Raw genomic sequence first — 24,842 nt, 5'->3', positions numbered from 1 at the left:
AGGTCACACAGCCAGTTAAAGACACAGCCAGGATCTGGGTCGGGCTGACTGGAGAGTGGGTGTCAATGGGTGACTCTCCTTCCCCAGGTCACCTGGGGACCATGCTGGTGCAGACCACAGACTAGACCAGCCTGTGTTTTGTCATTTCAGAGGTGGGGACGTTTCAGATTCTCCCCACCCAGTGATCCGCTCTCTTGCTGTGGGCTGACCTCCCCCACCTTCCTGAAAGTCCCTGTCCAGATGGTGCCTCTGGGTCTCCTGATGGAGCAGCTGAACTGTAGTCTGGGCTCTGGACCTTCCTTGCCGCAGCCATCAGCAGAGAGAGGGCTTGGGTTCTGGGCTCTCAGTTTCTGGCTGCTGGACAGAGTCGCTCAGAAGAGATTTTGTAAAAACCCGACTGGCTGCATCTGGGAGGAGCCCTGGCACCTGTATTGGTAGAGAATGTGCTCCCCAGGACTCTTCACAGCTGCTGGGTCTCTGGCCTCCTGGTGGCCTGCTGCTGGCGAGTATGTTCTGGGTGGCAGCACTGTACTTGTTCTGCAAGGGGCGGTGAGGGGCCAGCTCCTCCCTCAGGTTATCCCCTGTCACCCCCAGTCATGCCAAGGTGCTCATCCTGCCCACCCATTCCAGCCCACCCTCCTGTGCAAGGTCAAGAGGTGGGAGCAGCAGCAGTGTTGGTCCCCTGAAGAGTCTGGCCCCAGCAAAGGCATGCTGCAGGCTTGGAGCCGGCCAGTCAAGGCTGATCCTCAGCCCTCTCCCTTCAAAGCCGATGAACTTGGGTGAGTTACTTCATCTCTCTGTGATGCACTTTCTTCACCCAGAAAATCCACGTCCATGACTGCATCTTGGAGTCGCTCAGTGTCCTCAGAGGATTGACAGTGGACCACGTTTCCAGCCCAGGCCTTGGATGGAGCCGGTGCTCCAGAAGGGTTTGTTCCCAGCTCTGATCCACCAGCCTGGCTGCGTAGAGCAGACACAGGTTTCAGCTGTGTCTCTCTACCTCCTGTCAGGTCCTGACCCATGGCAAGGGCTTGGCCCACCCTGTTTAGTCTCCAGGTTTGGGGTTGTGATGGTTACACCGTCCTGGCTGTCCATGCTTCTGCGGGGCTCTGGGCCTGAAACAGGAAGGGCAGGGAGGGCGACCGACCGTCTTGGTTTGCCTGAGACTGAGGAGATTCTGGGACAGTCTTGGGCAAACCGTCATGAGTTGGCCCACCTGGGACAGGCTGGCCCTGGGGTCGGGCCAGAACAGGGTTGGCTTCTATTAGGCCCTGTGGGTGCCTAAAAGGGCCCATGGTGCTGTTGGGGCCCACAACAATGTTTTAGTTTTTTTTTAATGAAAAAAAAAAAAAAAAATCCAGGCTGGGAGCCTGGATTGTATTCATCTTTAAACCAAGACATTTGTAAAATAGAAATTTTAATGTTTTGTGGAGGAAGGGGCCCAGAAAGGCAAAAGTGCTCAGTGCGGCTGTGGGGAAGACGGCTTCAGCCCCAGGACCCCTGCCTCCAGGGCTCTTTGGGGATCAGGAGGAAGAGTAGATGGCCGAGGGCCGAGGAGAAGTGGACAGGCAGCCACCATGCGGCTGGGGCGGTGGGGCTCCTCCTGAGGTTCCAGGGTGGAGGAGAAGTGACGGCTTTGTTCCTGGGCCTGCCAAGTGCTAGAACTTTGATGAGGAGGTTGATAGAGGCGGGGGCGTGTTAGTGTTGAAAACTGCCGCTTGCCCTCCCTTCCAGAGTGAGCCTGGAGCCCAGAGCGAGAGGGAGATTCTGGTCCTCAGATGCTCCTGCCTTGGCTGCGTGGGGGGCAGGGGTGGGGGCTCCTTTTTGGAGCCAGGGAGTTGATTTAATCCAGCTGAGGCCAGGACCCAGCGTGGAGGCTCAGAATGCAGCTGGATCCCCGCCAGTTCCCCTGCCCCGACCACATGGGGCTGCGAAGCCCAGAAAGGGGGAGACGCACGGGGGAGAGCAGCAGATGTCCCCACCCCCCGCACGGCCGCTCCTTGTTTATCTTTTATTAATGGCAGGCGCCTAGGCAGGGGCAGTGCTCAGAGCAGCCCTTACCAGCGGGCTGGGTGGCGGCCTCCCTCAGAAGCCAGGGAGAAGAAGGCATAAATAATACAGGCTGCATCTTGATGGAGCTTGTCGGGAGTGCCCCAGTACACACCTGAGCAAGGCTTTGCCGCGCCTGGCCTCTGAACCGTGGAGGAGAGCTTCTCTCAGCTCCAGGACAGACTCCCCGAGTCGCCTGGTGGAACAGCCCTGGGAAGGGGAGGCCCGGCCCTGGCCTGTGGTTTGCACCAGCTAGGACCTGGGGCTCCTCCTTTAAGAATTCTGTGATGTCTGGAGTTCTGCAGCCCCATCTGTCGTCTCATCAGACAGACGGCCAGAGCATAGATGGTCACATAGCGAGTTAGCAGCCGAGGGGGACCCTGCGCCCTGACTCTGGTCTGGGTTTGTCCCTCTGGCCCCAGGCTTCCATTTCAATTTGGGTGGAGGCAGGGTATTTAGGACAGAGAAGAGAACTTAAGTCTGTTTTTCATTTTTCGTTCTATTCTTGGCAACTTTTGGAGAGGGACCTGGCAGGAAGGGGACGTTGGGGAGGGAAGAGTTGAAGAAGAAAGAAGTCTCCGTGCCTCCTTTGTCTTTTCTGCTAAAACTGGTGGCAGTTCTGTGTTTCCACTAAAAATAGCTAGTCCTCTGTCAAGGCCACCCACACTGACGAGCTGGGGATCAGGGAACGCGAGATGTGGGCCTTGGGCCCCACCTGCCATAGGGAGGAAGATGGACATGTTGGGTGGAAGTCAGGGAGGGAGGCGGGGGAAAGGGCTGGGTGCTATCTCTGAGGGCCCCGGCAGCACCCCTGCCTTTGTGTGACGAGGACAGGGCTGTGTTCTCTGTCACATTACTCAAAGTTACTTTAAGAGTAATGGGCAACGGATGAATGGATGAACGAAATGTGGTGTATACATGCAGTGGAATATTATTCAGCCTTAAAAAGGAAGGGAATTCTGACACATGTTACAGTGTGGGTGAACCTTGACCACATTATACTGAGTGAATAAGCAAGGCATAAAAAGACACATATTGTATGATTCTACCTATATGAGGTTCCAAAAATAGTCATTCACAGAGACGGAAAGGAGAAAGGTGGTTGCCAGGGATGGGAGGAGGGGGTGGGGAGTTAGTGTTTAAGGGGTGTGGAGTTTCAGTTCAGGGTGATGGATGGTGGTGATGGTTGCGCAAGAAGGTGAATATACTTAACATTCCTGAACTGTACTCTTAAAAGTGGTTAAAATGGTAAATTTTATGTTATGTATATTTTACAACAGTCAAATAAAAAAGATTAAAGGGGGGTTGACCCCTCTCTTCCTCTTGACTCCCTATAACAATAACTGGTGTCAGGTGTCGATCTTTCATACCAATAGTGATGCTGAAGGTAATTGGATTCTTCTGCAGAGAAACTAAACTGATCTCTTGGGTGACCAGGGCAGGCCACATGGGTGTTGGGCCCTGGAGCCCAGCCTTATTATGCACTCTGGCATTTAGGGACCCCTCAGTGGAATAGCTAAAGCTTCCCCTGGACAAGCCCAATCAGCTATGCAGAACTTCCAGCCAGGATTCTAGTGCTTCGTCTTGAAATAGGAATGGAGGTCCAAAGTCTGACATCTGAAGGACGCCTGCTATGTGGAAGAGCAATGTCAGCATAAACAATGGGGAAGGTACAGTCCGAGATGGCACAGAACTCAAGAGACGAAAGTGTAAGTGGAAAAGTCGCCCTCGCATTGGCATCCTCAGAATGACGTGAGAAAGCACCGCGTCCACAGAACAAGAACAGGGTGCTCTGAAATAAGAACATTCAGAGAACCAAAAAAGCTTTCGAGTACAAATACAATGGTGGAAATAAGAAGTTCATCAAGGGGATGGAAGGTGACTCATGGAAATATCATGGAAAGAAGAATAAAAGGCAAAACCAAAGAGAAATAGGAGAGGGAAGTTGAGAAAGCTGGACTACTAAGACAGGTGACTGAGTGTGTAAGTAATGGAAGTTCCGGAAGCTGAAACAGAAAACAGATCAGAGAAAGTTATAGAAGAATTAATACAAGAAAATTGCCCTTATCAGAAAGAGCCCAGCACTTTCAAAGAAAAAAAAATCCCATTTAGACATGTTTTTGTGAAATTTCAGATAACCAAGAATGAAGAAATGCTTCCAAAAATTTCAAGATAATGGAAAAAACAAACAAAAACCCCAGGTGGTCTTCCAGGGGGAGGGTTAGACTGTACGTCCCTCTTCATGAGCAGCGGCCTGTGTGTGATGACTGTGCCGGTGCCCGGGCGGACATGCGGGAGGTCGTCCGGCTCTCAGCCTGCTGTCCCTCAGGGCTGAGAACGTTTTCAGTCGTGCGGGAGGGACTCAGAACTGATTTCTTCCACACGGCCTTCTCAGACACTTACTTAAGGATCCTCTAATGCCAAGTAAGGGAGTGGATGAAGGGAGGGCAGACCTGGGACCCCAGCAGACATAGAGTGATGGCCTCGCTGTGTAGCGACCTCCTGAACTGCTGCAGGTGAAGGGGACCCCGGGGAGCTGGGTAAAGGCATCAGCAGAGAGTCTGCACACCTGGAAGACCTGAAGGCTGTGTCGTCACTACCCCAGGAGGATGGGGTGGCCTTATACCCAGTGGCAGGGGAGGCTCAAGTCAATCAAGTTGTCTTCCGTATAAATAACTGATAAATCAGAAACATTGCGCTCATAGGATTAAAGCATCAAAACGTGGTGTTTTAATATATTCCTTCTATAGATCAGATAGCCGCTGGGGGAACTAAAAGTAGACAAAGTTTCAAAAACTTGAAAGTGGTTGCCTCCAGAGCACAGGAGTGGGGGGGGGGGTACTGTTGCTTTTCATTAGAAGCCCTTCTGTGCTATGTGATTTTTTTAATCACGGGCAGAATTGCTTAGGTTTTTTTTTAAAAAGCCAAAAAAATCTCGAACATTAAAATGAAACAACAGAATGGGTCCCACATTGCAACAGGAACTCGATGACTCAGGCGAGTCCAGGGTGGGCTGGGGAACCACCAGTCTGAGCCCCTTTCGGGAGTCGACGAAGACAGGGCTGGGCGCAGGCCGGGGCAGCCTCCCAGCTAAGGAATTTTCGATTCTGTTTGGTTGCTCTATTTGGCTTTACTTTTTTGGAAAACAAATATGCAAAAGCAGCTAATGGGCCCCGGGTGAGTTCAGAGCCAGTGGCATGGAAGTGGCCCCTTGCACTGGAGAGCCCGTGGGCACTGTCACCTGTAGTGTCTGCACGGGGCTCCTCCGAAATGCATCCCTGCCCAGGATGCCTTTGTGGGGCGGCTCTAGATCCTGGGAGGACCTGCAGATGGGTTAGGCCTGGTCCCTGCCCTTGGGGCCTGTCCTGTCCTGAACTAAGTGTGAGTCAGGGTAGAGTGAGAAGCCCCACCATGAAGGTCCCCGAGCATTGTCAGAGTTGGGGAGCATCATCGCCTCTTGGGGAAATATGCTGGTCAGTTCTCAAGTGCAGTAAGACTGGAAAGGCGTGTTGCAGTGGGGCCCTGAGGAGCCTTGAACTCCGTGCTCAGAGTCAGAAGCCCCAGCCCTGGAGCCAGTGTACGAGGCCCCACAGGGAGTCTCAGCGGCTCTGGGATTAGAGCCTGCTCTCCCTGGAGCCTGGGTGACATTCGCCTGCGTGGAGGGCCCTTGATGGCTAATCCTGAGCTTGGGTTCCTGCAGGGAATCCTGACAGAGAAGGACAGACCGGAGTGTGCGGAGTCCTCCCCGTCTGCCTGGGGTGATGGAAAGCAGAGACAGACGTGTGAGAGGCATTTCCCGGGCCGTGGGCGTCCTCCTGGGCCCCTTTCGTGGGCCGGCTCTGCACTGGGCCTGGCTGAGGCCACTTCAGGCCAGAGGAGGTGCTGAAGCATTGCCTTCTCCCTGGGCTGGCAAGTGCTGCCCCACGGGAGCCAGGTCCACCCCCCCCCCGACACCCCAGCCTCAGATGACATGCCGTGTGGGCGCCAGTGAAGTCAACACAGGACAGAGGGACAAGTGCGTTTCTGAGGGATGGCATCGGGAGCTGGTGCCAGTGTTCCAGAGGCAGGGCCACCCGTAAACGCAGACAGAGGAAGCAGCTGTTCTGTGGTTGGTTTGAGGAAGGTTTCGCTGCCCGCAGACACCTCTCCTGCCTTTCCAGCCCACTTGGGGCTGAAGCCTGGAACTCCACCATTACAGGTTCGTTCCTTTGGGTCGAAATACAAATGTCCCAGTGAGGAGGTGACCCTTGAGCCATCAGCCGTATGGAGCACCCTGTATGCTTCTGCAGGGCATCAATCAGGGCCTTTGCCATTCAGCGGAACAGCCAGCACTCACTGTGCCCTGGGAGCTGTGCACTGTGCTCGCCTGAGTGTGCCAAGACGGATCAGACTCTGTCCACTCACTCTCTAGGGGCCGAAGGACACGGAAAGGGATAATGAGGGTATAGTGTGTGCTGTGAGAGAGGTGGCCAGGAGTGGGAGGAGCTTGAAGAAGACAGCTTGGATTGGAAAGTGTGCAGGCTGAGGGCCTTCCAGCCCGGCCTCCTCCCTCTCCCCCTCCCGCTCCTCCTCCCGCTCCTCCTCCCGCTCCTCCTCCTCCTCCTCCTCGCTGTGTGTCCTTGGGCAACTTGCAAATCTCCTACCCTTGCTGTGCCTGCCCCCATGATCAATCAAGAGACGATAGATGGCACCTTCTCTGCAAGGTGACTGAGGAGCCAGCCCTGAGCTGGCCCAGGAGGGTGTTCAGTAATGGGAAAGTTTGCTGTACTTGAGGGGTTGGGAAAGGGGAGGTATGGGTTAAGCTGAGGCTGAAAGGATGGCCAGGTGACTTTGAGGGGCACACAGAAGGCACAAGTATGGAGATATGGGGCTGCCAAGAGCAGGGCAGTTTGATCCAAGATAGAGTGGGAGGTTTGAGTTCAGAGAATGACCTGCTGTCTGGGGTAGGGACCGAGGCCTGGGGAGGGAAGGAGGGAAGGCATGAGTGGGGAGGAGTCCCAGAAGGGGAGGTGGGATCCATGGAGGAGAAGCTTTGGGACTCGGCTCCACCGTTGGATCTGGGTAGAAAATTTCCCGTAGCCTGGCTGGGGTTCTGGGCAGGCACGGCCCGGGAGGGCCCGGCCTGCTGCTTAGTGAGAGTGCTGGGGCCCATCTCCAAGGGCTGGCTGGCACCCAGCATTGGGTGTTCTAAGTATATTGAGTCACTAGGCCTTTGTCTATCAAGGGAAAGGAAAGAGAGGAAAACCTATAAACTATTATTGTGTTTTTTTCTACATTTTCCGATGAAAGTTTCCCTTTTGCTTTTCCAAGTGGTTGAAATCGGAAGGAGAGGCACAGGTTTTCTGCTCACGGGCACTGAGCCCCTCTCCATACAGCCCAGGGCTCAGGGTCCCCACTGGCCCGTTGCTGTGATTGTCCCCTCCTGTGAGCACCTGTGAGGGATGCTGGGCCGCACGGTCACAGGCGTGGCTGGCGTGGAGTGGGTCTGGGAGGCTGCAGCTCGGCCGTGACAGGAAAGACACACGGGGCACTTCCAGTCCATGGTGGCTCATGGCTTTCCCTGAGCCCATTTCTGTCTGCTCCTTCATTCAACTGGCATTTACTGAGTTCCTGTTGTACACGGGGACTGCAGTGGGGAGTAAGACAGATGCCTGCCCTCAGATTGCTCACAGTCTTGTAGAAACAACAGTGAGGTTTGTAGACAGTTAAAGTGTAGGGGTAAGAACAAGGGAGCCAAAGGCAGCCCAGGGGGTGGAGCCTGCAGTCAAGGAAGGCTTCCTGGGGAAGGCAGAGCCGGAGTTGAGTCTCAGAGGGTGAAAAGGAATTTGCTAAAGTGGGCAGGTATTCTAGGCAAAGAGAACAGCAGGTGCGAAGGCCCAGGCACACAAGCATCCCTGACAGGTATGCCTGAATCCTCCTCGTTCTCCTGGGTCCCACCTCCAGGAGGGCCGGCCCACCAGCCCCGCCATGCAGCCTACCCTTTTCTGAGGGCTGGAGGACAGGTCATGTCGGCCACACAGCCCTGCTTCAGAGGGGGTTCCCGGGGGTGCTGTTCCTAGTCAGTACCATCTGCTGAGTATGTGGCTGTCTCCTCCCCCAGAGGCTGTGACAGTCAGATGAGACCAGGGTCCCTAAACAGCCTTGGGAATCCTGAGGGCCTACAACTGCATGAGGGCTCATTTTACATGTCGCCCCATTAGCTTGGTCTCCACTATGCATGTTGAGTTTTTCCATTTTTAGTGTTGGGACACATCCAAGGAGAGAAGAAGCTAGAAGGCCTATTTACCGGAGCTCACTTTTCGAGTGCCCGCTGTTTTCTTAGCACAGGGCTTCTCAAACTTGCACATGCATCGGAATCACCTGGAAGGCTTGTGAAAACCCAGGTTTCTTGGCCCCACCCTGAGTTTCTGATTCAATAGGCCTGGAATGGGGCTTAAAAGTTTGCATCTCTGAGGAGTCCCAGACGATGCTGACGCCGATGCTGCTGCCGTGGGCCTGGGACCACACTTGGAGACCCCTGGCTTAGCCTGATGCTGGGCAATCCAGGCCTTCAAGGAGTGGGCCCCCATCATGGGCGGGAGGAGCCATGCTCACTGTCCATCCCAGGCAAGGTCTTCTCGGGGCCATCAGAGAATGACCCTGACTCCTCATAGTAGAGGAGGTTTATTGATGCCAGAATGTTTTTTCCTTTTTTTTTTTAAGGTTGGCCCTGAGCTAACATCTGTTGCCAATATTTATTTTTCCTTCTTCTTCTCCCCAAAGTCCCCCCAGTACATAGTTGTATATTCTGGTTGTAGGTCCTTCTAGTTCTGCTATGTAGGACATCACCTCAGCATGGCTTGGTGAGTGGTGCTAGGTCCGTGCCCAGGATAAGAACCAGCGAAACCTCGGGCCACTACAGTGGAGCATGCGAACTTAACCACTCAGCCACGGAGCCGGCCCTGATGCCAGAATTTTGAAAAGTACAGCAAATCAGGAGAGGAAAGCATAGAACCCACCAGACATGCAAACTCACGGAGAGAAACAGTGTGCAGCTGATCAGGGAAGCTGCTGCAGGAAGGGGTTTATGCAGACGCCGATCTTGTCAGAAAGCGGGTCCCTGGGAGCTCCTGGAGGTCCATGGCTGCGTGCTGCCATTGGAGGTGGCTCCGTTGGGGCCATCCTCATCCTTGGAGTCATATTCAAAGCCAGTGAGTGAGCCACTGAAGAAAATTGGTCACAGCTGCATTACGCTTTTTACCCAAATAGTCTATCCAGCCCGGTCACGGTCAGTACTGGTCCCAGGGGTGGCCGTGCCTCCAGGGCTCGCACTTTACAGGATAGGTAAAAGGGGGAGCGAAGGGCACCCTTGGAGCACCACTCCTTTCCCATCACTAAGGATATTCTCACAGTCTGAGACTAGTCCCCTAAGTGTGGGGTCCCCAGAGGATTGTCCCCAAAGGCAGCATCCAGAGAAGGGACGGAGTCTCCCAGGCAGGTCGAGATGATAAAATACTGGGAACTAACATTTCTTATACTCCAGGCACTTCTCTGTTTCACATGCATTTGCTTATTTAATCCTCCTCGCAGCCCTAGAAAATAGTCTCATGATCCTCATTGGAAAGGGAGACCCAGAGGGGTTGTGTGACTGGCCGGGGGTCCCACAGCAGTAAGTGGTGGCGCCAGGCTTCTAACCCTTGCCATCTGACCCCAGGCCTCCACTCTTACCCTCTGTGCTGGACCACCTCTCCTCTTCAAGGCGTGCATGTGTTCTATTAAGTTCATTGAGGAAAGTCAGTTATGTAATTTAAAACCCTAACCGCCACCACTTACACAACGCCTCCTTTGACCTGCCTTATCTCGAGTCCTCTTGATAATAGCAGGGTCACTGTGCTTGTCACCATTTATGAAGCGGGAATCCAGGCTTGGGAGGCGGGGCACTTAAGCAGGGATGCACCGATTGGACTCAACCCTGGGCTGCGGGCTCAGAGCCTGAGCGCTCCCTGCCCTCCATCCGGATGTCTTTTCTGCCGCCGCAGGCTGAGGAGCTCGAGGAATCCTCTCCTCCTGCTTTCTGCTCCCTTCACTTCCTGGGGCCCCTCGCGTGATGCTGCCCTGGCGTGTTCAAGGACAGAGATGCCTGCCTCGAGCATCTTTGATAGATTCTGATGCTGGCTCTGGTGTTGGCCTCAGAGCGGTGATTGCTGCCCAGCTCATCCCGCGTGGTTGCACCTGCCTGACTCCTCCATGCCAGGCCCCAGATCGGGCTTTGGGCTACCCACGATGGCAGGTTTTGGAAGCTGTACCTGGGCCAGGAGGCAGAACGGCCCATGAGGGGGAAGGTGGGCTGGGGAGAGATTGGACAGTCGGGAGCTTTGTTCTAAAGTGGACCTGCACCCTCTGCAGATCTCCACTGCCCTCAAGCTGTGCAGTGCCTGGGCCCAGCTTTGGACTCAGTGTGTGAGGGAACTGGCCAAGCTGCCCACAGGACACCCCCACAGCACCAACAATCCCCAGGACCCTCTGAGCTCCAGGATGCTGCAGTCCTGAGCCATTATACCTGCCTCTCCCCAACGCTCCCATTATTCTGCAGACCAGTGTTTTCCTGGGCTGCTTCTGTTGCCTGTCTCGGTGCGTTCCTCAGGGAGTTTGAAGAAGGCTCATGTGGCTGGAATGGGGATGAAAATCCAGACAGATAGGCCCCTGATGGGAAACTTGACCGTTGGCGGACTTGGCTCATTTTCAGGCCCAGAGGGAATAGGCTCTCTTTGAGTTGAACTGGGCCCAGTGGCTCTTTGATTTATATCCAGATGGGAGTTGTCTGGGCAGGCAGGAGTAATAAACGTGTGGGCTGGGGGCTTGCGGAAGATGGGGTGGGAGAAGGCAGAGCGGAAGAGCTTATCCTTCCATGCCTTTTGGCAGTGCTAGTCTGAAGACCAGGGGAAGACTTTGTGACGCACTCCAAGACATGCAGCACTGTGAATCTTAGTCTTTGAAGCTACTGTCCATCCTCTGGAAGACCAAGAAGATCTGAGCTGAAATGGCTATGGAGGAGAGGAAAGAGAGGAGTGAGGTGGGGAGGAGATGTGGAGACAGAGAGAAGAGGAAATGCCTTGACTATAGAGATTCCACCCAGTCATCTACCCATTCACCCACCCACCCATCCACCCATCCATCTACCCACTCATCCATCCATCCATCCAACTACCCATTGATCCATACACTTACCCACCCACCCATCTGCACACCCATCCACCCATCTGTCTACCCACCCATCCATCTATTCATCCAACAACCCATCTGTCCACACACTCACCCACTTACCCACCCATCCATCTACCCATATATCTACCCACGCATCCCTCCATCTATTCAGCTACCCATCCGTCCACCAACCTACCCACCTGTCCATCCACCCATCCATCTACCGATCCATCCATCTACCCATCTACCTACCTGTCCATCCACCCATACATCTACCCACCCATCCATCTATCCATCCAACTACCCATCTATCCACCCACTCACCTCCTATCCAAAACATTTTTTGTCAGTCACCTACTATCTTCCAACCATTTTCATTTAGGTCCCACCTTCTCAATGTGGCCCCCAGTGGACAGCCACCCCCTCATCATTTTTTTGATCTCTTATTGTACTCACAGCCTGATCTTGACCCTTGGCCCTTGTAAGCCCTGCTTACCATTTTCTTATGATTCTACTAGTTTCTCTGTGTGACTCACTCAGAGATTCTATGCCCCTTCACTCGAGTCATGTTGCTTCTAATTCTTTCACCTTTCTTAGAGCTCTCCTTGGAGGAGTCCCTCAGAGCGTCTTTTGTGGGTTGGTGGAAGGGTTACTGTAGACACTTAAATTCCTTGAGATTGGGAGTGCCTGGTGTCTGTCTGGGGTGGTTGAGGTGGGAAGGGGGTTCACATCTGGAGAGCACCTGCCAAGTGCTCGGGGTGGGGGTAGGGTGCAGAGCCTGGTGCTGTGGAAAGAGCGCACGTTTTGGAGCCAGACAAGGGTGGGATTGATTCCTGGGGCTGATGACCTTGGACAGGTCACTTAACTTCCCTGAGACTCAGTGTCCTTATTTGTCAAAGAACAAGATATAAACAAATCCGTGTAATAAAATGTGCATGTGGGCACTCCACGTGGTGCCTGGCATGTGGTGGGTGGGTGATGCCCTCCATCCCCCATGCCCCTAGATTTGCACACTGATCAAGGTCTCCTTTGACACTCCTCCTCCACCTCATTGAGTTGAGATGGGCAGAGCCAGATGACGCTTTCTGAGCACGCAGGACTCCTGGGCCAGGGCCAAGCTGTAAACAACAATGAGGAGCCTCAGATTTTTCTGCCCTCTGCCCTCTCCTGGCTCTACCCTTGTCTCATTGTATCCTGCTGTCTTCTCTCTTGGACCCTATAGTTCCCAGGGAGGGTTGGGGGAAGCCACTGAGTTGCTGGTGGGCAGGACAGCTTAGATCAGCCTGGCACCTTGCTGTGGGCCATCGGGCTTGGGCTGGCTGTGCATCCCAGTGGCCAGTGGCTTGGTTCTCAATACCTGAGCAGTGGCAAAGGTGAGCTAGACATGAGAAGACATTAGGAGGTGAGGGCAGGAGGCTCAGCTCTGGGGAAGGCGTGTGGTGCTGGGGCCACAGGCATTAACCGGCTAGATTCCCTCTGCCCCCTCCCTGGCTCCATTTGTTAGCTATTAAATAATTATCTCATTTGGAAAGTGTTTCTTAATGTAGGGCAGACTCCACCCCGAGGCATGGGTTTTGCAATGGATTGTCTCCTGCGCATTCCAGGCTCGGGCAGGATCGGAGCGTTCTTGCCCTGGCAGTGCCTCCGCGTGAGGCTCCGGCTGAGCCAAGCTTTGCTGAGGTACAGCAGAGCGGGGCGTCGCCTCCCCCACCCCGAGACGGCCTGGCTAATAGCTTCATTACAAGGATGTTCTTCATCCGTCTCCTAAAGGAGGTTGCCCAGGGGTGGGCCTCCCGAGTTACTTGCGATTTTCTGGGTCCCCCAAACATCCAGCAATGTCGGAGATGGGAGGGACCTTTGTCCTTTTTTACAGGTGAGGCCACTTAGGCCCTGAGGGGGCAGGGGCCACCCTGAGGTCGTACATTGAGTTGGCTGCGAAAGCAGGAGCCCGGGTCTCCTGCCTGGGAGTCCAAAGCTCTCTCTCCTCCATCCTTCCTTCGTCTGGGAATGTCATTGGCACCTAAGTGTGGCCCCTTCCCCTCTCTCGGAAGGGGCTGTTTCCTGAAACCAGAGTCGGGAAGCAGTGCCAGATGAATGAATAGGTGATGAAGGAAGACAGCTAAGCCTCACAACAACCCTATAGATTATCTCCCTTTTTTGTTATTAAAAACTTACACATACTTTCTAGAACATGTGCAAACAGTGCTGAAGCACATACGGAAAGGCAGGCCTCACCGCACCCCATGTGCTCCCAGAGGTCATTGTGGGGGTGGGGCAGGTGTGGGCCCTCCTCCTGCTGCGGTGTGGAGAATGGATTGGGAGGACCACTGAGGTTTGGGCGGGTGTTATGAAGGTCCTCCAGGCAGGAGGCAGTGGGGTTGGACCAGGGCGGTGTCCAGACTCATGTCGTGATCTACAGGTGAGAGTGAGGCTGAGCCATCAACCCGCGGCCAGGAATTTCTGTGTCCTTCAACACTGCAATGTGCCCTGAGGCACGAGTCCCAGTGCCACCAAAGAGCCATGTGCCCATTGGCACTTCATGCCCCATCTTGCCACCTGTGCTCCTTCACCAGCACAGTGGGACTCGTCCTCCTTGCCATGCTGTCATCACAGGTGCTGAGGTTCCCTCAAGCCCCCGGCCCAGGCTCTGGAGCTGCCTGTGCTCAGGCCGCTGTCTGTGTCATTTACAGAAGCTCAGAAGCTCCCCGGGACTGGGCCCACTGTCAGGATTCTGAGAGCGGAGCTCAGCAGCACTCACTGTGACCTGGAGCGGTCGTGGCGCACTTTGGAGAGGTGGCTGGCATGAAGGACGGATGGCCGAGGATGAATGTGGAGGGACCTGGGGTGGGCATTTCAGGCAGCTGTCCTGGGGGGTGAATGATCTGCAAGGGGCCTGGGTGTAACCTGTTTGCTGTGGAAGAAGGCCCTGTGGAGGAGGCATGTGTAGGCGAGGCCTGTCGTGGAGCCTGGGCCCGGCTCCGTCGTTAGGATGGAGTCATCGAGGGCTCTAGAGCAGTGGTGGGAAAGCAGGTGCCAGATGCGTGGGGATGAGGAGGGAGTCAGGCCCCGTCACTCGGTTCCCGGGCATCCTGGATGAATTACCCAACTTCTAATCCTGGAGGGGTGAATGCCCCTACGTCACAGGATTGTTGTGAAAATTGGAGCTGGCCCTGATGCAATGCCCACAGGTGGGAAGTGTGCAGTGATGGTGGTGATGTAACTGATATAAATGATGATGAGCGAGGCTGAGTGCTGGACCACAGGACCCAAGACTCATGCGCCCAATAATAACAACTGTCATTTATTGTGCAAAGATGGGTGATGAGTTAAGGCTATAAATTCATCTTCTGGGGGCCGGCCCCGTGGCCAAGTGGTTAAGTTCACACACTCCGCTTTGGCAGCCCAGGTTTTCGCTGGTTCGGATCCTGGGCGCGGACATGGCACCGCTCATCAGGCCATGCTGAGGCGGCATCCCACATGGCGCAACCAGAGGCACTCACAACTAGAATCTATAATTAGGTACTGGGGGGCTTTGGGGAGAAGAAGAAAAAAAAGATGAAGATTGGCAGCAGTTGTTAGCTCAGGTGCCCATCTTTAAAAAAAAAAATAAAATAAATTCTTCTTTTCTGAATGAGAGGTTTCATCACCTATTGTACAAATAAGGAACCCAAGGTTCCTGATGTCCCTGAGGCCGCACAGCCTGTGAGTGACAGAGCCTGAATGCCATCCCAAGGTTGTCTGTGTTCAAGGCATCTCCTGTCCTGCGAGTCTCTGGCACTGCCTGTGTAACACCGCAGTGGCTGTAGGACCCTGTATGTAGTGGATGCCGAAGTGAGTCTAAAACACAGAATGTACTGGCAAGCAGGTGGGAGAAGCCTGGTGGCTTGGGGGCAGGCTTCCTGGAGGTGCCGGCCTGTGGCTGGGGACCAACCATCCTGTAGCCATTGGGTTCCTGTCAAGTCTTTTTGCTCACTCATTTGCTTTTTAAGGCAAAAAGGCAGTCACGTTGTTCAGTCTCCAAGTCTGGCCAGGTCCGGGGCCCCCCTGCGTCCATGGACTCAGTGGATTGCTAATGTCACAGCAGGAGTAGCTCTCCATGGCTCCGTGACATTCTCCTGCCTCACTGACCTTGGGGAGCTGGAGCCTGCTGAGCTGAGCCCCTTTGTTAATGCAGAAGAAGAAGGCGTTCGCCGCCCGCCCCAGAACCATGACTTGCCCGCCTGCACAATAAGCGCTAAGACGCTCGCTGGCTGGTGCGTCCACCCCACAGACTCATTACCTCTGGACCACAGAGGAATTGCAGAGCAAGGCGGGGATCGTATCTGCAGGCTCCGGCGGCTCGGCGGATTTCAATGAGATGATCGCTTGTCATTTTTTATTAATGAGTGAGTGCCTGATTCATTATACATCTGAGGGGTGAGCCACCCCAGATGGGGAGGAGGAACACGGAGACGCACAGCTGCCAAGGAAGGGGTGACGTGGCCCCGTGTGCGAGTCTTTTCTTCCTCTTTCTCCCCAAAGAAAACAAGTAGGAAAGCTGCCTGTCTTGGGCAGGCATGACTGGAGTGACCTGCTGCGTGATGGCAAAGGGAAGGTGGCCCGGGGGCTGAGTGATCCTTTTCCTGTGGACTGCAGCCTTGTAGAGTTTTCTGTGGCCGCTCTTCCCTGTTCTCGTCTGCTCAAAGTCTCTGCTTCCCTTTGCCTTGGGGAGTGAACAGGGGGAAGCCAGCCCCCCACCTCCTAGACGAAGGGAAGTCATGGAGTGAGCAGTGTCTGTGCCAGAGGCCTCAGAGGAGACCTGCAATGAACTTTGGGTGAGCTCAGGCCCAAAGGCATTTTCTAAACGTTTGTGGAATGAACAAATGCCCCACATAGGAGATGCCTCCCAACAGAGGGACGTAATTCACCTGCCACTTGGCCAGTGCTCCACTCTACGCCAGGCCCTGTGTGAGGTGCTGGGGACATGGCAGTCCTTGCTCTCCAGGAGCTTCCAGGAGTCCTGGGTTCTGTCTGTCCTACCACCAGGCTGGTTTTGTGATTTCAGGCACTCCTGTTTCCTTATCTGAAAAATGTGCTCAGCAGTGTCAGCCTGTCTGTCTCTCCCATGGGGTGGACTTGAGAGCCACAAGCCCTGTGCAGCTGCAGGGGACCCACCATGAGCACATAGTACGCAGGTGGGCTAGCCAAGGGTGCCTCGCCAGGCAGGAGGGTCCGAGCTCTTGCGTTCTCAGATCTTTAAGAAGATGCACGATATCTTATTCATCATTGCTTAGCCAGTGCCCGTGATGAGCCAGCTCTCCCTGATTCTGGGTGAATGAGGAGGTTTTTAACAATCCAGATGAAGTGTGAGGCCAGCCCTGGCTCAGAGAGGGGCTGCGCTGGGCCTGAGAAGGCAGCAGACTTAGAGCTGATAAGGTGCGTTGGGGATTCTGTCTGTGATCTCTGGAAGCATGAGGTTGCAGCCCTTGTCTCCCCTTGCCTCCCCACCCAGCGGAAGGAGAGGCCAGCCTCCGCCTCCTCCCTGGCCTGTGGATGTGAAGTGTTGAGAGGGCTTTGTGAGGGCAGCCATGCAGCTGGCTGTTGGCTCTGCCACTTTCTGGCTGTTTTTATCAGTGAGCGTTGGTTTTCATTGGTGTTAACAGTATCTGCATCCTCAAATCATAAGACAACGGGAGTCTGTAAGCAGCCTTTGCTGTGGCTGGGCCACGGGAGGACTCGGCTTGGACCGCTCACGACTTGGCCTCATTAAAGCTGAGGAGCTCTTCCTGCCTCAGGCCAGCAGGCTGGTGAGAAGACAGTGTCCCTGTCGGCGGGTCCAGATGGGCCATTGGGAGACCTGGAAGCAAAGGCTGCTTTGAGTGTCCCTGAGAAGAGCCATCACAGGGGTGGCTGTCCGCTGCACCCCGCACCCCCAACCCGCTGTGGCTCCAGCCAGGGCCACATGGTCCCCAGGAGGACTGTCTGACCCATCAGTGCCTGTCCTTCCCCAGCCCCCAAGATTGCACAAGCCTGGCTGTGGCATCCTCCGCAGCTGTCTCTGCTTTTATGGTGAGTGTCTGCTTTCCTTCAAGCGCTAGGACTCAACATGAAGAACACAAAGTCTTTATTCTGTTTTAATTAAATGCTTAATGGATTTCAGTCTGCTTAATTGCTAGTGCTGTATTTTTAAAATAGAGGTTTTAACTGCAAATGTGCAGTATCTGAGCCACACTGTGGGTTCCTCGGCAGTTGTGGGCTAACCTGGAAACCTACCCACGTCACATTGTTTTGTATGGGAAAAATGCATTTGAGTTCCAGATCATTGATTTACAAAGTGCTGAACTTTGAGAACACAGCTCATTTTTAAGTGGGAATAACTTGTATTCAGAATAAAATAAAGGGTCTGATGTGTCACGTCCCTCGAAGGCACAGATAAGCTACAGGAGGGCGAGGCCACGGTGGCCTAGGCAGGCAGGCTCATGCTCAGAGGAGGTGGGGTTGGAAAGGCAGGGGAGGGCCCAGGGCAGGAGTTATCGGGCCTACAGGCTTATTAGGTCTGTGACATGCCAGTTTAGCAGCAGAATGGCCCACATGGAGTGGTAGGGGTGTGTGGGTGGGGCGGCGACTGGAGAAGGGGACAGATTTCCAAGGAGGGGTGGCTAGATTTGGACGTCATCTACTGGGCTTTGGTGGGGCCGCCGTGCTAGGGGGTGGAGAACTGGTGTCCGAGGGAGAGCCTGTTGGCTGGAGGAGGCTCCGTGAGGGTGGAGTGGGACAGGAGGCCAGTTGGGGACCCTGGTGACTGTCCCATCCTCCTGCAGGACCTGCACACGACGGGGTGGGGAGCTGCTTCTGGGGAAGGTGGCCCTGATAGGTGGGAGAGAGCATATAGGCTGGCCGTGGCTGTGGGTCTGTTTTCTACCTGCTAGCTCTGATATGAGTTCCCTGGGCCACAGCAGCTCATAGTGACCCTCTGGGCCCGTGAGCCCTGCTCTGTGCAGACCCAGGTGTGCCTGTGTGTCTGTGACAGAGAGGTGGGAGGCGGGCTTCCTGGCAGTGGCTCCACCCTGTCTTTCCTGAGACAGGCATTGGACACAGCATGGGTTTTGCTCTCTGGGGCACTTGGAAGTCACAGAAGAAGATTTCTTTAAAGCCCCCGTGAACCTGGTCACAGAGAACCAGCCCCAAGTCTTGCTGTGGGTGGAAGGCCTGCAGAGGGGTGCTTTGGGTGGAGGTGTCTTTGGAGGTAGTGGTAGAGCCCAGAGAGCAGCCCTTGTTGTGGGGGTCAGCCAGGAACAGTCTCTTCCATCTCAGTCACACCTTCTCTGGGCCTGGAACATTCTCCTGTGGAAACCGAGGGAAAGGCAGGCAGGGATGCCGGGGCATTCTACCCCATCAGGCCACCTGCTTCTCCCTGTGAGTAGTAACGGGTGGAGGTTGGGAGGTGGGGAGGCCGGACGAACGCAGCTTGAGCTTCTGGAGTGCTGAAGGTGCGACTGTAGTGTTTTGGAGCCTCCAGAATGGCCCCATGCCCGAGGTCAAGAAGAATCTCGCTGGAGGAGCTCATAACCGTCTCTACACAGCACTCTGCCCCCACACGCAGTCGCCGCCTGACTCCTGCAGAAGGATCCGGGTTCTGAACCGCAGGCGTCACTGAAGGAGCTTCATGGTGTTGAGAAGCATCCATTCTGGGCAAGGGTTCCCTCGGGAGAGGGATGAAGGCTCCGTTCCGCGAAGCCTCCCTGGGCCTCGCGCTCCCCCGAGGCTGGGACAGAGTTTGGGTCACTTCCCTTGTTTTCTTTCTGTGGGCTTTGCGGTGCCATCTGAGGCAGTACCACCCAAGAAGGGGTCTGCTTTTGTTTTGCTGACCTAGCAGGTTTGGGGATGAGCTTTTTGTGTAATGGACCGAGACAGACCTCTGACCCTTTGCAGCTCCACAGGCCGCGTCTGGTTTGGCCATCTCCTCCCCCGCCCTCCCGTCCCAGGAAGCAGCCTTGAGTCAGCTCGAGGACCGCTGCTGCGGCCCGGGAGGGAGTGTTCAGGGCTTGAACAGTGCTGGCCTGGGATCTGGAGGCCCTGCCAGGGTAGCCCTTTCTGGATGTGGGCCTGCTGTGAGCTCTGCTCCTGGTCTCTGGGCAGGTGGGACGCTCCCTCTGGACCTGGCACCCCCTCTTCAAAGGAGGGTTGGAGCTGATGGGCAGGTGGGCTGGGTCCAGCCTGACGCCCGTGCCCGTGGGCAGTGCTGCCTGGAGTCTGCGTGGATGATGCACTTGGGGTTTATGGGACTGACTCCTGCTCCTCATGCTGAGGGGGTTGCACACAGTTCCTACAAGGTCCAGGGAGGCCACGGAGGCCTGGGCTGCCTTCCAGGCTTAGGAGTGGGTCCCACGGGCTCTGTTTCCTCTGGAGGAAACCTGTCTTGCATTCAGGGCCTCAGGCTGTGTTCCTGAAGGCATGTGTGGAAGGTCATGGGGCGATGGACAGAGCTGGATTTTGGTCCCAGTCCGAGGGTCTCAGGTGAGGATGTGGTGTCAGGGACCTCTAAAGAGGAGTGGGACGAGGACAGGACAGGTCAGGGCCTGGGGAGGGGGCTCTGGAGCTTTCCTCCTCCAGGTCAGACCCTTCCCCCTCCCTTGCTGTCCTGGGGTAAATCTCAAGCATCTTGTACTTGTGTTAATCTCATTACTTAAGGCGGGATCTCCCTTTTGGGGACAGAAGGGCTGCTTTTCATATTCTTGATGCTTTCAGATCAAATGGGAAAAGGGTACAGAATGTCACTGGGGGTAGAAAGGGGTGAAGACGACAATGATGTTGACCCCTCCTCCCTGGCTCCGTAGGCCTCTCCCCACTCTGGTAGCAGAAATACAGTATCCTCCCACCGGCTGAGCGCCAGGCAAATGGGGGCAGTGGGTGGAGGTTTAGCAGGATCAGCGTCCTGGCCGACCTCACCTGACAGGTCCAAAAGCTGTGAGCTGTGCAGTTTCCAACCTTCTGTTTGATGGAAACTCCTGTCCCAAGGTCCTTGCCACGTCCCCCCTCCCTGTGGAAGGGAAAGGTGGGGATTGATGTTCTGCAGCCTGGAAAGGATTCCACATCGGAAGACTGAAACTCGATGAGCGACATCTCAACTGGCTGGGGATGGCATCAGATCCTCCTGTGACCCCTGCGTGTGAGGGACCACCCTGCCTGCGAGAACTCTGCTCCCTGGCTCTGTGTCTCTCAGGGTCCGCAGGGAGCTGCAGGGAGCCAGGGAACCTTTCAGAGAAGGCAGGGGACATTGGCCTGGGGAACAGTCACGACTTTCACAACCTCACTGTGCACCCTGGGTGAGACACTCTCCCTTCCTGGACTCAGTTTCCCCTTCTTACTCAGCAAGGCCTCTGCTCCGGATGGCCCCTAAGCTCCCACCTAGCTCCCTGTCCCTCTCTGGGGGTTGCAGAGCTGTGAGCTTGAGGCACCATGGCACCCAAGCTCCGGACCCCTGCCCCGGGATAGCCCCTGCAGCTGGAGGACAAGCAGAGGTGCAGCCTCTCTCAGCAGGAAGGGTGCGCGCAGCTCCCGGCCTGAGAAAGGCACGGGCGGGAGGAGCACACGCGGCCCCCCAGCAACAGCCAGATCCCCCAAGTCAAGCCAGCCTTTACGTTCCTAAACCCTCCGCCGCCCGCCGCCGGTCATAAATGATTCATGCGGCCCCGCCTCCTCCCTCCCGGCGGCCACTTGATGTTCCCTCCCGCTGCTCCATCCAGTGGCTCCCTCCAGCAGCCCCTCGCCGGCAGGCAGCGCCCTCCCAGCTCGGCCGCCCCTCGGCGGGGCCCTCCTCCCTCCCGCCACGCAGGGTAAGTTGAAGGAGAAAGGCAGCTCTTCCTGCGACGCTTCAAGTGGAAATGAGGAGGCGGCTGCTCTTGTTTGCACAGGCCTGGCCTGCAGCTTCCCCCCTTCCCTTCCCTTCCCTTCCCTTCCCCGTGTCTGCCGCGCTCCAAGTTTGAAGCCAGGAGAATAAGTAGGCGGCCAAGGCAGGGAAGGCGGGGGAGCTCGGCTGGGGGAGAGAGGGAGGCGGGGGAGGGAAAGAGAAGAGCTGGGTGGACAGAGAACTGGAGGTGGGGAGAGAGGGGCTTCAAAGGAGGACTGGAGGCCCCGAAGAGAAAACAGCGGCAAAGGAAGTTAAGTGACTCCTGCTCCGTGGTGGGGATGGGCGAGGCTGTCGGGGAGTGGGCGGTAGGAAAATCCACGTTCACTGGAGGATTGCTCCCCTGCTCCCCTCCCGACAGACGCGCTCAGAGCCCCTCAAACTCCGGGTGCCAGCGAGCACTTTGAGCTGGGAGTTTCTGCTGAGATCTGGCAAAGCCAAGCTTCTGAGAGCTCAGTCTTTGCTGCTTCAATTCCCCGGTGGTCTTAGCAGCGCAGAGGACTTGCAGACAAGAATCTTTATTGTCTGCTGAGCCTCAGCTCCGAGTTACTTAGAAAAACATGTGTGTGTTAAAGCTGAGCTTCCCTGGGGAAGATGCTGTTTTTGCATGAGGAATGAATTTGAGGAAAGTTGAGTTTAGGAGAGAAGGAAACAAAATCATATTCAAAAAGAATGTTCTAGAGGCTTGGCAAAATCGAGAAGACACTTTCCTTCATTGTCCCTTTTCTTTTTAAACCTTTTGATTCTTTCTTTTGGCTTTCTAAAAGCCCTTACCTGGCCCGGCCTTCAGGGCCCCAGGAAAGACACCTGAGGACCCCAGGGGTCCTGAAAATGGAGGGACTTGTTCCAGTGGGGGGTGATGCTGCCCCTAGGGCCTTGTCAGTGGCCCCCTGGCAGAGGAACCAGTGCCCTCAGGGGAGGGGCAGGCAGGGACAGAGGCCTCCCTCAACCCCTGTCCCTGTTTGGGCTGGTCCATGGAACACTTGCCTTTTCCCTTTGCTAGTTGGAAACAAAATTAGGTCGGGAGGTGAGGGCATCCTAGTGGCTGCCTTTGGGGGAAATGGTGGCAGTGACTACGTGTCAAATCACAGTATGGCTGTGCTAAAGGAGAAATGACTGGAAACCCACAGGTAGCGGATAGTCAGGAAACAGCAGCTGTCAGCTGTGTCTCTGTGTTTCAGAGGGGAGACCATTCCCAACAGAGGGAGCAGCATGTGGGCATCCTTGGATGGGGAAAGAGGACACATGCTCAAGGAGGAGAGGGAAGGTCACTGTCCCTGAAGGGTAGTGAGGGGCAGGGAGACAGGTAGAGATGAGATGAGATGAGAGAGGAGATGGGGTGACCTGATGTCTTAGGCCATGAGAGTTGGGACCGCAATCCTCAGGACAGTGGAAAGGATATGATCAGATGGGAGTGTGGGAATATCCCTCTAGCTGCTGTGTGAGGCAGGAGTGGAGGGACAAGAGCAGAAGGCCAGGGATGGTGATGGGGCCTGGAGTCGGGGCAGGGAGGGGAGCAGCTCTTCCTCTCTCCAGCTGTTTGTGAGACTGGGGCGGGGGGGGGGTCTCTGGTCAGGGGGCTGGGCTGTGGGACAACAGCATCCATGCATCTGAGTACAAAGTACCATTTGGTATAACGGACACAGCTCAGTCTTGGCCGTTTGTGGTTTTTAAACAAATCACGGCCCCCAGCTTCCAAACAATTTAGGTTTTTTTCTAGCGGACCCCATCACAAACTTTTGAATCATGAAATGAATTTTGCTGGCCCCCGCCAATAGGATCCTTTCCCTAGATAATGGATTTTATGAAATGGCTATAATCCTCCCAGGTAATGAGGGAAAGCTACACTCTCCAGTTGGACCCAGCATTCCTCTTCCTGATTTATGATATATTGGTTAAAATAGTAAACTGATAGCAGCCACAAAATAGTCATCCATCACCAGGCAGTGTTGCTTAAACTATAGAAAGGTTTGCAGAAGTGGGATACTGGCAGCCAGCAAAGGAACACTTTGGCAATGCAAAAGGCATCAAGCAGCAGTGAAGTGAAATCTCTGCACTTGTGTTTTGAAGTCAGAGGAATGGAGTGGCTCAGGGAGGAAGGAAATGCCAGCAAACCTGTTCTCAAAGGTCAAAGGACGGATGTCCCCTCCTGGGCTCCCCACTGCAGGAGGCCCACAGCTCTCTCCACTTGGTTTGGTATTTTGTTTCTCTTTCTAGACAGTTTTGGAAGTTTTCCCAATTTCTAATATGTATAAGTACGTTGGCCTGAAGTGTAGTATTGAGTTTTAAGCCAAGTCTTTCAAAAGTGTAAGTGGCACCTGTGTATTTCAGCTGGGGTTGGAGTGCAAAGCCACTAAGTATTAGCAGGTGCCGGAGAGACTAATAGGGAAAAGACTATTTAGGGAAAAAGCTAGGTTGCAGCATTGTTTGTACAGGATTGCCTGTGTCTCCATGAGTTATTTCATGACTGTAGTCTACTTGTCTCATCAGTTCTAGAGGAAAACTTTTCCTTTGTTGGCTGAATGAAGGAAGGAATGAATGAATGAATAAATAGTGATAAACTGGAGGGATCTGGGTAGCATCTAGGCAGCTCCCCATTTTATAGGGGAGGAAGCCAAGTTCTGTGGAGGAGACAACTTGGCTTGGGTCTCTGTCATAGGGCATTGTGAAGGTGTGAAAGCCACTGGAGTGGGACCCTGGCCACAGTGCCATTTGCAGTGACGCCTACCAGAACTTGAACTCCACAGGTAGCATTGACTCACGGCCTTGTCAGCTGTGCGCCAGCCCGTCCCTGGAGGGCAGGGTGTAAGGTGGGCAGCTCTTGACACCCATGGTGAGGTAGTGTGGGTGCCTCTGCCCTCCAAGTGCTGCTGGGCTGACCCACTGACCCCCGATTCCTCCCAGTGGCTGAGCGCATGCCAGCTCCAGACCCTGCACCTGCCTGAGTGCTATTCCACCTCCCAGGTGGAGCCTAGCGCCTGGGGCCCCAGACCCTCAGGAGGGACCGCTGTCTCTGCCATTGTGGGTGCATGATTTTCTGCATATCACACAACCCCCTTGAGCCTCATCTTCCTCCTCTGTCACACGAGAGACTCTTCTCACAGAGTCGGCAGACAGCAGGCAGGCAGTAAATGCAGCCCCCATGCCCACCCTTCGGTTCAAGCAGCAGCCATCGGGAGCCAGCTCTGGGCCAGGCCCTGTGCCGGTGCAGGAACTCGAAGTTTGACAGGAGATGACTGGAAGGGAAGGGGCCGCTTGGGATTTTGGACCAGCTCTCCACCCCTGTCCTTGAGGCCAGGATTCCCAAATTGAGGAAGATAAGTCTCGGGACTTGGGTAACAGATTGGAAAGAATGACTCATGGCTGCACTACTCACGCACCAGCAGGAGGGCAAGGCTGTCCTTCCCCCGGCCCTGTCCTCCAGACCAGGCTTACTGGGCTAAAGCACTAACTGGGCGGCAGCCCCTGCAGGAAGCTGTCCCCAGCACCCACAGCCAAGGCTGGCCTGTGCTCCCTGCTCCCAGGGCCCCTGACTCGGATGCCCCCAGGAGCCTTTCTTATTCCAAGGTCATGACTGTCTCTTAAAGGTGGGGCTGTGTCCCCCTGCGTGCCCCACGCCTGCACTGAGCTGAGTGTGGTGGGTGCTCCGTGAGCGTTCGCTCCCCGACGCACAGGAGTGGGCTGGCTCCTTGCGAACCCAGGGGAGACTTTCACCCCAGATCCT

General features: G+C 55.1%; 1 protein-coding gene across 4 annotated transcripts in view; it reads left to right on the top strand.

Moving 5' to 3' along the window:
* GLI2 (GLI family zinc finger 2) overlaps window positions 1–24,842 on the top strand; it is a 251,766-nt gene that overhangs the window by 111,631 nt on the left and 115,293 nt on the right. The window contains exon 1 of one of the 4 annotated variants that reach the window (XM_070581032.1): window positions 20,899–21,047. The exons of the other annotated variants lie outside the window; for them this stretch is intronic. The gene's annotated coding sequence lies outside the window, so the exon portion shown is untranslated. Of the gene's footprint in view, window positions 1–20,898; window positions 21,048–24,842 lie in introns of those variants that run through there. 4 annotated transcript variants of the gene reach the window in all.

This window comes from Equus przewalskii, chromosome 17 (assembly GCF_037783145.1).
Source record: "Equus przewalskii isolate Varuska chromosome 17, EquPr2, whole genome shotgun sequence".
NCBI lineage: Eukaryota > Metazoa > Chordata > Mammalia > Perissodactyla > Equidae > Equus > Equus przewalskii.
Note: the sequence above shows the minus strand (reverse complement) of the source record. Positions and strands in the feature narration are given on the sequence as shown.